Raw genomic sequence first — 8,851 nt, 5'->3', positions numbered from 1 at the left:
CAATAAAGCTAATTACCTCTCAAACAAACAAACAAAAAATGTAATAACTGCCTACATGCAGAGTTTCTGGCTAAGTGTATTTTTCATGAGTGTCCACTATCAACATATGAGATTCAAATGAGAAACCATGGTTAAGAACTTCTCTTGTAGATACTAGAGTCTAAGGTGAGCTTTTTCTAATTGACCTGTGAGATTTCAAATGAAGCATTTTTATCTCCCTCATTTAAAATAACATCATAAAATACCATTTTCAAAGGCAGGTTTAAATTAATTGACCTGCCTTGATAGTGTTAGCAAAGACTTCTTTGAAATGACTGTGAAATGTAAAGTGAACATATACATAAGTTTTCTTTGTTTTGTGCTCCCTTCCAGGAATGTAAACAATTTCTCTGTCCTGAATTATTGGTTCGGCTGCATTGCTTCGTGTTCCTATCACTGTCCCTATTACTCAAAACGCACTCAAGTGAGTGCTGCATGCTTGAGGGACACTTTCTTTGGGTCTGCAAAAACTGCCTAATCTTAAGCAAATATGCATTTTTGGAAAGTGTAAGATGTCAGCCTAAGTAAGTCAGATACTGTGTAGGAAAGCACTGTGAGACAAAATCTTAGAGGGCATTGGGAATTTCAATTCTATGGTATTATTGAATTAGCAGTATCATCCTTTGTCTCAGAATGGTACCTTCCAAAGCACTGAGAATGTCAGTTTGCGATCTTGAGGCGTCTTAAGTCACTGAGTCCCAAGCCCCATCCAGAAACTGTAGATGTAGTCAGTGTATATCTGGACTCAGTACTCAGTTCCCTACACGTACTTCTCACCCTGTATTGAGACTATCTTCACCTCTAACCTGTGGCCTCCTTCAGGGCAGGAATCATATATTTCATACCTGTGTTACCAGTTTACAAAATATTGTGTGGCGTAGGCAAGGTCCTAGGTCATGGAATGAGTTAATGAAATTCAGAAACCAAGCACTTGTAACTACATATTGAAATATACAAAATACAAGTGAATGAGAAAATGCAGTGACCTTCATAATTAACACGTTTGTTCTAAACACTGTTTCCACCTTTTGGGTTATTTTCCTCAATGTTTGATTGCATAACTAAAGAGTATGAAAATGTCTCAAAGCATCTGCTGCATACAAAATATTATGCTGTGTTTTATGTCGGAATAGTGAGAGGCAATGGAGTTAATGTATTGGGACAATGAAATGATCTGGCTGACATCATATAGCAGGTTAATCACTGTTTTCCTGGATGAGAGCTAAAGGAAGGTCTGTGCTCCAGGCTTCTAAAAATGAAGATCTGCATTCTTGTATTTAACAACACTCCATATTCCAAGGTAATATCTCCATATCTCTATTGACTACTGTGTGTGTACAGAAATTCTAACTGTTGTTATTTTTACCAATGAAATATTCTTCTGTTGAGCTAATAAGATGCAGCAGTTGTGGTCAGGGATGCACTAAAGATTGCTTATAAAATTTGATGACAAAATTTGTTTCATCAGGAATTACATACGATCCCCAAATTCAAGTGATCCCCTTTGGGTGCTTGTCTTGGCATATGCAGTTCTTTTTTTGTGGGAGAATCCCTTGAGCTCAAGAGTTCGAGAAAAATTTGGACAACATGGTGTGACTGCATCTCTATTAAAAAAAATCTAAAATATAGCTGGGCATGGTGGTGTGCACCTGTAGTCTCAGATACTCAGGTGGCTGAGGAGAAAGTATCACTTGAGCCCAGGAAGCCAAGGCTGCAGTGAGCTATGATATTTCCACTGTTCTTCAGCCTGGATGACAGAGTGAGACCCTGTCTCAAAAAGAAAAAAGGATAACAATTTTTCATGCCTAGAAACATCAAAATTTACTACTACAGAAATTCAGAACATTTCTGGGTTCTTTAGATATACTCTCTAATGAGTTGTCTTCTTCAATCATTTATTGCCAAAATTTTAATAATTACCCCTCCTGTATAACTGTGCACTAAGGTGACTTTTTCTTTTTAAAAAAACATTTATTGTGCTTGCTTCGGCAGCACATATACTAAAATTGGAATGATACAGAGAAGAATAGCATGGCCAAAATTTAAAAAAATAATTTATTTTAAGTTCTCGGATACATGTGCTGGACATGCATGTTTGTTACATAGGAAAATGTGTGCCTTGGTGGTTTGCTGTCCCTATTAATCCATTGCCTAGGTATTAAGCCCCACATACATTAGCTATTTATCCTGATGATCTCCATCCCACACCTCTGCCCAGATCCCAGTGTACGTTGTTCCGCTCCCGGTGTCCATGTGTTCTCATTGTTTAGCTCCCACTTACAAGTGAGAACATGTGGTGTTTGGTTTTCTCTTCCTGTGTTAGTTTGCTGAGAATAATGGCTTCCAGCTCCATCCTGTCCCTGCAAAGGACATGATACCATTCCTTTTTATGGCTGCATAGTATTCCATGGTGTTTATGTACCACATTTTCTTTATCCAGTCTATCATTGATGGGTATTTGGGTTGATTATATCTCTTTGCTCTTATGAATAGTTATGCAGTCCTTTTTGTACGAAACTGGCTTCCTGATCTTTATCAGCATCAGTCCCATTTCCATACCACCATGTACTTCTTCCTCTAAAGTTTATCCTTCATAGATTTATTTTTTAGTTTTTTGTAATTATATTATGTATCAAAATATATTTTCTATTATGGATTCAAGGAGCTAAGCAATGAGTTCACATGGACATATAAATGGAAATAATACACATTGGTGACTCCAAAATGAGGGAGGCTGTTGAGGGGGTGAGGGCTGAAAAATTATCTTCAGAGATTTCTGTCTGTTCCCAGTCACAGTCTCCAAGGCACTCCTGAAATTTTTGACAGAAACAATTCCCTTCTTCTATTGTGTGATACAAATGCTGGTATTTTTGTTCTTTGTGACTACTGAATGCAAACTTCTATCCTCCCTGGGCAAGGACATTTATATGCCAATCAGACAACCCATGCTCTATTCTGTCACTATGTCCCACATTTTTTTTGTATCCGACTAGTGACTTCATGTTACAGACATGGAGTTATTCATACTATGTTTTTAGGAGGTTCAGTCTTTATATTTGACTTGTGTAAGTCCACATCAGCAGCAGTGTTTTTGGTGACAATTTCCCACTCTTGGTCCTCTCCTGCTCAGACATCTTCACAATGAATTCTTTGTTCTTTTTCATTGCGTGCTTCATCTAGATGCGCTCTCCACTGGTCCCCCTTGTCTCCCACATGTTTGTCATTGTCACTTTCTTGAGGATCCTCTCAGTTGTAGTCAAATCCAAAGACTTTCCTGCTTCTTCTTCACATTTCACTGCTATCATTCTCTTCTATGGAGACATTATATTTATATATGTGACATTCTTCCAACTATTTTCTGGACCAAGGCTAGGCTATATCCATTTTCTACATGGTAAGAATTCTTTTGTTAAGCATCATTATCTATTGTTTAATATAAATAAAATCTATTTATTTTCCTGAAAGTGCTCCTTTATAAAGTTCAAAGCCAGTCTGGGTAAGAACTGCACAAGAAGATGCTTAAGAAATTTCTTATTTTAAAAAATGTTTAATACGTAAGTATATTACTTTGAACTGAAATTTTCATTTGATTCCTCATACTCTTTTAGTTTTTTCCACATCTGTATTTATTTTCAAGTTATTTTCTTTCCTTCTTTTGGACAGCGTTTTCAATCCCTGTCCCTCTTGAGGTAAACTTCCAGATGACTTGCAGTATAGGTAATGTTCTTTTGGACCTTCAGACTCTAAACATGTGAAGAATAAGGAAGGAAGAAAGAGAGCGAAATTCACATGTAATAAGAATATAAGATGTGCCAGGCACTTTATACCCAATATTTTACTTAGTGTATAAAACAAATCATTGATATAATTATTATTAACCTAACTTTTCACATGTAGAAATTGAGGACCAAATAAATGAAATGACTTGCTCACAGTCATACAGCTAAGAACTGGATTGAGAATTATATAATTAAGAATTAAAACCAGCTCTGTTGGATACTATGTCTATGAATTTACCTTACAAAAACTCCTTCACCTTAATTTCCAGTAGCCATTCCATTCTGTTCTCAATCAAAATGCAAAAAAACCGTTCATTTTTCAATGTGTTTTTTTTCCTTTGGTTGCTAAATGGTCTATACAAGACTGTATTAGACTGTAAGGTCCTAGGGACAGGAGCTATCTTCCTTATCTGGTATTGGGAGCATTATGAGCAGATATGTATGTAGCAAAGGCATTGAGTTCCCTCATTTCTTCATACACAATCACATAAGTATGTCACATTGTAAAAATATTTTTGAAGCATCTCACTGTTGACTCAATCTACAAATGAATTTGTTCTGGCCACGAAATATGCGATCAGATCTACTGAGGATCCAAATATTTTGGGATCAAGTGATCGATTTATCTAAAATTCCAGACTCAGGCATAATTCTGCCCAAGATCTTGGACTTATGGCAAATTTTTATTCATTCATTTCATAAGTAGTTTTAGCCCTTACTCTGTGAAAGGGTCCAGGGTGGAGGGTAGGGCCTCAGAAATGAAGAAGACATAGTCTCTGTCTTCTTCAAGCCACATTTTCGGAAATGCTCCCTTCCCTCCAAAATGGCAAAACCAACAGCATAGAGGCAGGGCTTTTTCTTTGGTAGTTACATTTGCAATACAGATACTATGGAAAAAGATTTTGTGTCATCTCACCAATATCTTAGGCTAAACGCAATCTGCTCGGGCCTCTTCTGGCCTTGTGATAGCTCCTGGGAACTGCAATCTTATTTTGTTGGCATGACAACAGTCCATCTCTTTACTTCCTTTTTTGTATATCTTTGCTTTTGCTTGTCTCTCATCAACTTGGTGAGTGTGTTAAGAAACTGCATGTTTTTGTCCTACAACAAGAATCTTGAGTAGTTTAGAAGGGTCTAGGGAAGCGAGGAGACATTCCTCAGGGCATGAACTGTAGTCAGTCACTAGTATAAATTCTTGCATCCTATTAGAGACCAAATTTCTATATATGCCCAAGTTAAGGTGAGGAGTAGACTGAAAGGGCAGGCCCCAGGTCCCTTGCCTCAGCTTTAAACACAACAGCTCTGCTTCTATCTTTTTAATATGCACTAACTTTCCTATTAACTGATCTTTATATAAACACTCTAGATTAAATACACTATCCATTCTCTGTGCAAAACTGTCTGGCCACTGGTAATGCCTCAGTGAATAATTGTAACTAGTTGGCTAGTCTCTCTCTCTCTCTCTTTCTTTCTCTCTCTCTCTTTTCTGAGACAGGGTCTTGCTATGTTGCCCAGGCTAGGGTGCAGTGGCATGATTACAGCTCACTGCGGTCCTGACTTCCTGGGCTCAGGCAATCCTCTCATCTCAGCCTCCCAAGTAGCTGGGAACATGCCTGGCTATTTCTTTAAAATTATTTTATGTAGCTATGGGGTCTCTCCATGTGGCCCAGGCTGGTTTTGAACCTTTGCTTCAAGCAATCATCCCACTTCAGCCTCCCAAACTTCTGGGATTACAGGCATGAACACTGTGCCAGCCAGTTGGCTATTCTCTGATATGCCCACATCATTATGATCCTATGCCACTGATCCTGTCTTACCTTACAAAGTGGCAATTGTGTTTTTCCAAGAACCTGTCTGTGTTACTTGCACTTGTTTATCATAATTGTATTTTTAAAATTTTATTTAATTTTTTTATTATTACACTTTAAGTTCTGAGATACCTGTGCAGAACGTGCAGGTTTGTTACATAGGTATACAAGTGCCATGGTGGTTTGCTACACCCATCAATTTTTCATCTACATTAGGTATTTCTCCTAATACTATCCCTCCCCTAGGCCTCCACCCCCTGACAGACCGTGGAGTGTGATGTTTCCCTCCCTGTGTCCATGTGTTCTCATTGTTCAACTCCCAATTATGAGTGGGAACATGCAGTGTTTGCTTTTCTGTTTTTATGTTAGTTTGCTGAGAATGATGGTTTCCAGCTTCATCCATGTCCCTGCAAAGGACATGAATGCTTTCTTTTTCATGGCTGCATAGTATTCTGTGGTGTATATATGCCACATTTTCTTTATCCAGTCTATCATTGATGGCCATTTGGGTTGGTTCCAAGTTGTTGCTATTGTGAACAGTGCTGCAGTAAATGTATGTGTTAATGTGTCTTTATAGTAGAATGATTTACAATTTAAATTGCCTAACTTAAGTTTAATTAAAATTATATGAACCAATGCAATATGAAGATAAAAGAAAATAGTTTCTATAAAAACTAAGTTGCATGCATTGAAAAGACTCAAAAAAGGCAGGTCACTAAAGATGCTGTATTAAATTAGATGTGAAAGATTGCAGACAAAATTCAAAACTACCTAAGAAGTATTAAACATGTAGCTTGCTTTGTGTTTGTCTTTAAGTTTTTGCTTTCCTTAAAAAAACTGAAACTGGAAGCCAATGCTGATGCATCATGAATGACATATTTTGGGGAGGGGGATTTATGTAGAAATGGTTACACAGAACTCAATCAGTTGACCCATAGTCAAAGAAAATATCCTGGCCCTACATGCAAAGATTAGCTAAGGAATATATTTTTACATGGAGTAAGTCAATATAGCGTATTCTGAAAAAAAAGTATTAAGGGTATGTAAGGAGGTTTAATGACTCCTTGCTTTAATTGACTTTTAAAATTAACTAACCAATATAAAATCCAGATTGAATTGGGTAAAAACTTCTTCATAATACAGACTCCTGCTTAAAATTTTATCTTGAAAAAGACAAAGGAGAAGGATGAGAAGGAGGAATGAAGAAGAGGAGAAGGAAGAGGAGGAGAAGGAGGAAGAGGAGAATAAATAGAAGAATCATCCAGTGCTTCTCTAATTGTATGGGATGAGTAGTTTTTTTTTTTTTTAATTTCCAAGTTGTCCTAGACGAATGCTTTTATAAAAGAAAAATTTCAGGGAATGTGAAATTTCTCCATGTTTCTAAATACTTGGTCTCAGTTTCTAAACTTATCTCATACCTAATATCTGTACTGGCCAGTAAGAAACAGTTGTGTGATTGGAGTAGGTCTGTACACTACACTTTGAGTAGCACTGAGTAGATCCCATGTGGTGCCAGTGTAAACAGAAAGCCATGAATCCAGCCCTGAAAGGTGTCACAAACAAAGAGCCAGGTTCATTCAACCTGGGCAGTTTAACTCAGTGGGGCACATCTCAGTGGTACCAGGTGCATGAATAGTCTAAACTTTCCTTCACGACCAAATGTTAGGATATTATAAAGATATGGCATAAACGAGCCCTGATCTCATCCCTAAACTTCCATTTTGTATGACTTCCATACACATGCAGAAATCCTTATTTACCTCAAGTCCTTCTATTATTGTATGTTTTATAACTAATTTTCTTTGTCTCTCTTGATTCTTTTGGACTCGTAGTACCCACCCAGTATGGCACTTTCTTAGCCTCCTGTCTAAGAAAGTTTTAACCCCAGAGTGTCCTATGTATGTGGCCAATGGGGGGAGCTGGGAGGCAGATGTTAGTATAACTGAGTCATGGATTAGATCAGTGGGAGTGAAGCTCAGAGACATTAATTACTCATCTAGAATAACCTAAGAGGTAAGCACAAGATAAATTAATATTTTCATTCTGAAAAACTGTACCTTTTTAATTCAATTTATCTTATTGGGCACCCACTCTGTTCTCAGCATTGTACTCAGACTAGAACTACAGAGATGAATAAAACACAGCTCTGCATCATTTCCTTAAAGAGCTCAGGGCATGTTGGATAACACCACACACTTCCTGATAATTATAATTCATTTGCTAAGTGATATAATAACACGTGCTGTAGAGGAAAAACGTAGGTAATTTTACGTGTGAGAATTACGGAAGAATTCACAAAGGATGTAACACTTGAGATGGAGCCTTAAATAAAATGTTGAATGTCTGTAGGAAGAGAGAGTAGAACAGGGACTGGACATAATATGTAGACTAAAAATTCATAGCAAATTCATAGACTGCTCAAAGAATGACAGAATGTCCAGTGCAGCTAGAATGTAGGATGTGCCAAGGACTGTGGGAGTTAGTGAGCGATGGTTCATACTCCTGGAATTATAGGTGGGTCCAAGTGATAGAGAATCTTCAATGCTGAAGCACTTTGACTTTGGTGGGGAGCCTTGATAGGGCTCAGAGAAAGAGAAGTGACATGACTGTTCTTGCCTTATTTTTTTCTTCTCTTGGTACATCATTTTTTCTTGCCTAGCATGTGGGAACACTATAATATATAGTATTTACGTTAAGGTGTTATTGTGAGAATCAAGTTATAGTTTGGAAGTTGTGAACTTTAACATGGTATTATCTGAAAGGTATTTTGAGATATCGTCATCAGTTCCTCCCTTCCTTTTTTCTCCCCTTCATTGTTTCTTTATCTATAATCTAGCATGTAAGGTTTGATAGAGGGAGGAACATTTTGTTTGGTTGTGTTTTTTAAATGGGAAGATGAGTCTGATCTAGAGTCTTGGGTCTGGATTAAGGGCAGGAACTGGATGGGAATGAAACTGCCAAGGAAGCACAGTAGCCTGAGATTCTGGATCCTCTATGTGCTCATCAAATCTAAAAAGTCAACACAGGAATCTCTATGGCAGGGTGCACCATTTCCAGAAAAACTTTGTCTGCTGAGTGGTCTACTCAGGGCTCCTTTCATGTACTTGTTCCTTAGACTACAGATAAAGGAGTTGATCAAGCAGTTACAGTTGTATACATGACAGCAGCTACCTTATTATTCCTTCCTGCTGAGTAGGCAAAAGAGGAGAGAAGGTAGACTCTAAT

At 37.6% G+C, this 8,851-nt stretch overlaps 1 long non-coding RNA gene and 1 pseudogene across 2 annotated transcripts in view; one reads left to right on the top strand and one right to left on the bottom strand.

Moving 5' to 3' along the window:
• The first annotated feature begins 2,015 nt into the window (after positions 1–2,015).
• LOC118150778 (U6 spliceosomal RNA) lies at positions 2,016–2,102 on the top strand (annotated as a pseudogene).
• LOC118150575 (uncharacterized) overlaps positions 2,076–8,851 on the bottom strand; it is a 37,863-nt gene continuing 31,087 nt past the window's right edge. For both annotated transcript variants that reach the window (XR_004738674.3, XR_004738675.3), the window contains one exon: positions 2,076–3,782. This is a non-coding gene — a long non-coding RNA (uncharacterized LOC118150575). The remainder of the gene's footprint in view (positions 3,783–8,851) is intronic.

The sequence above is a fragment of the Callithrix jacchus genome, chromosome X, assembly GCF_049354715.1.
Source record: "Callithrix jacchus isolate 240 chromosome X, calJac240_pri, whole genome shotgun sequence".
Lineage (NCBI taxonomy): Eukaryota > Metazoa > Chordata > Mammalia > Primates > Cebidae > Callithrix > Callithrix jacchus.
This window is presented reverse-complemented; position numbering and strand designations above follow the sequence as displayed.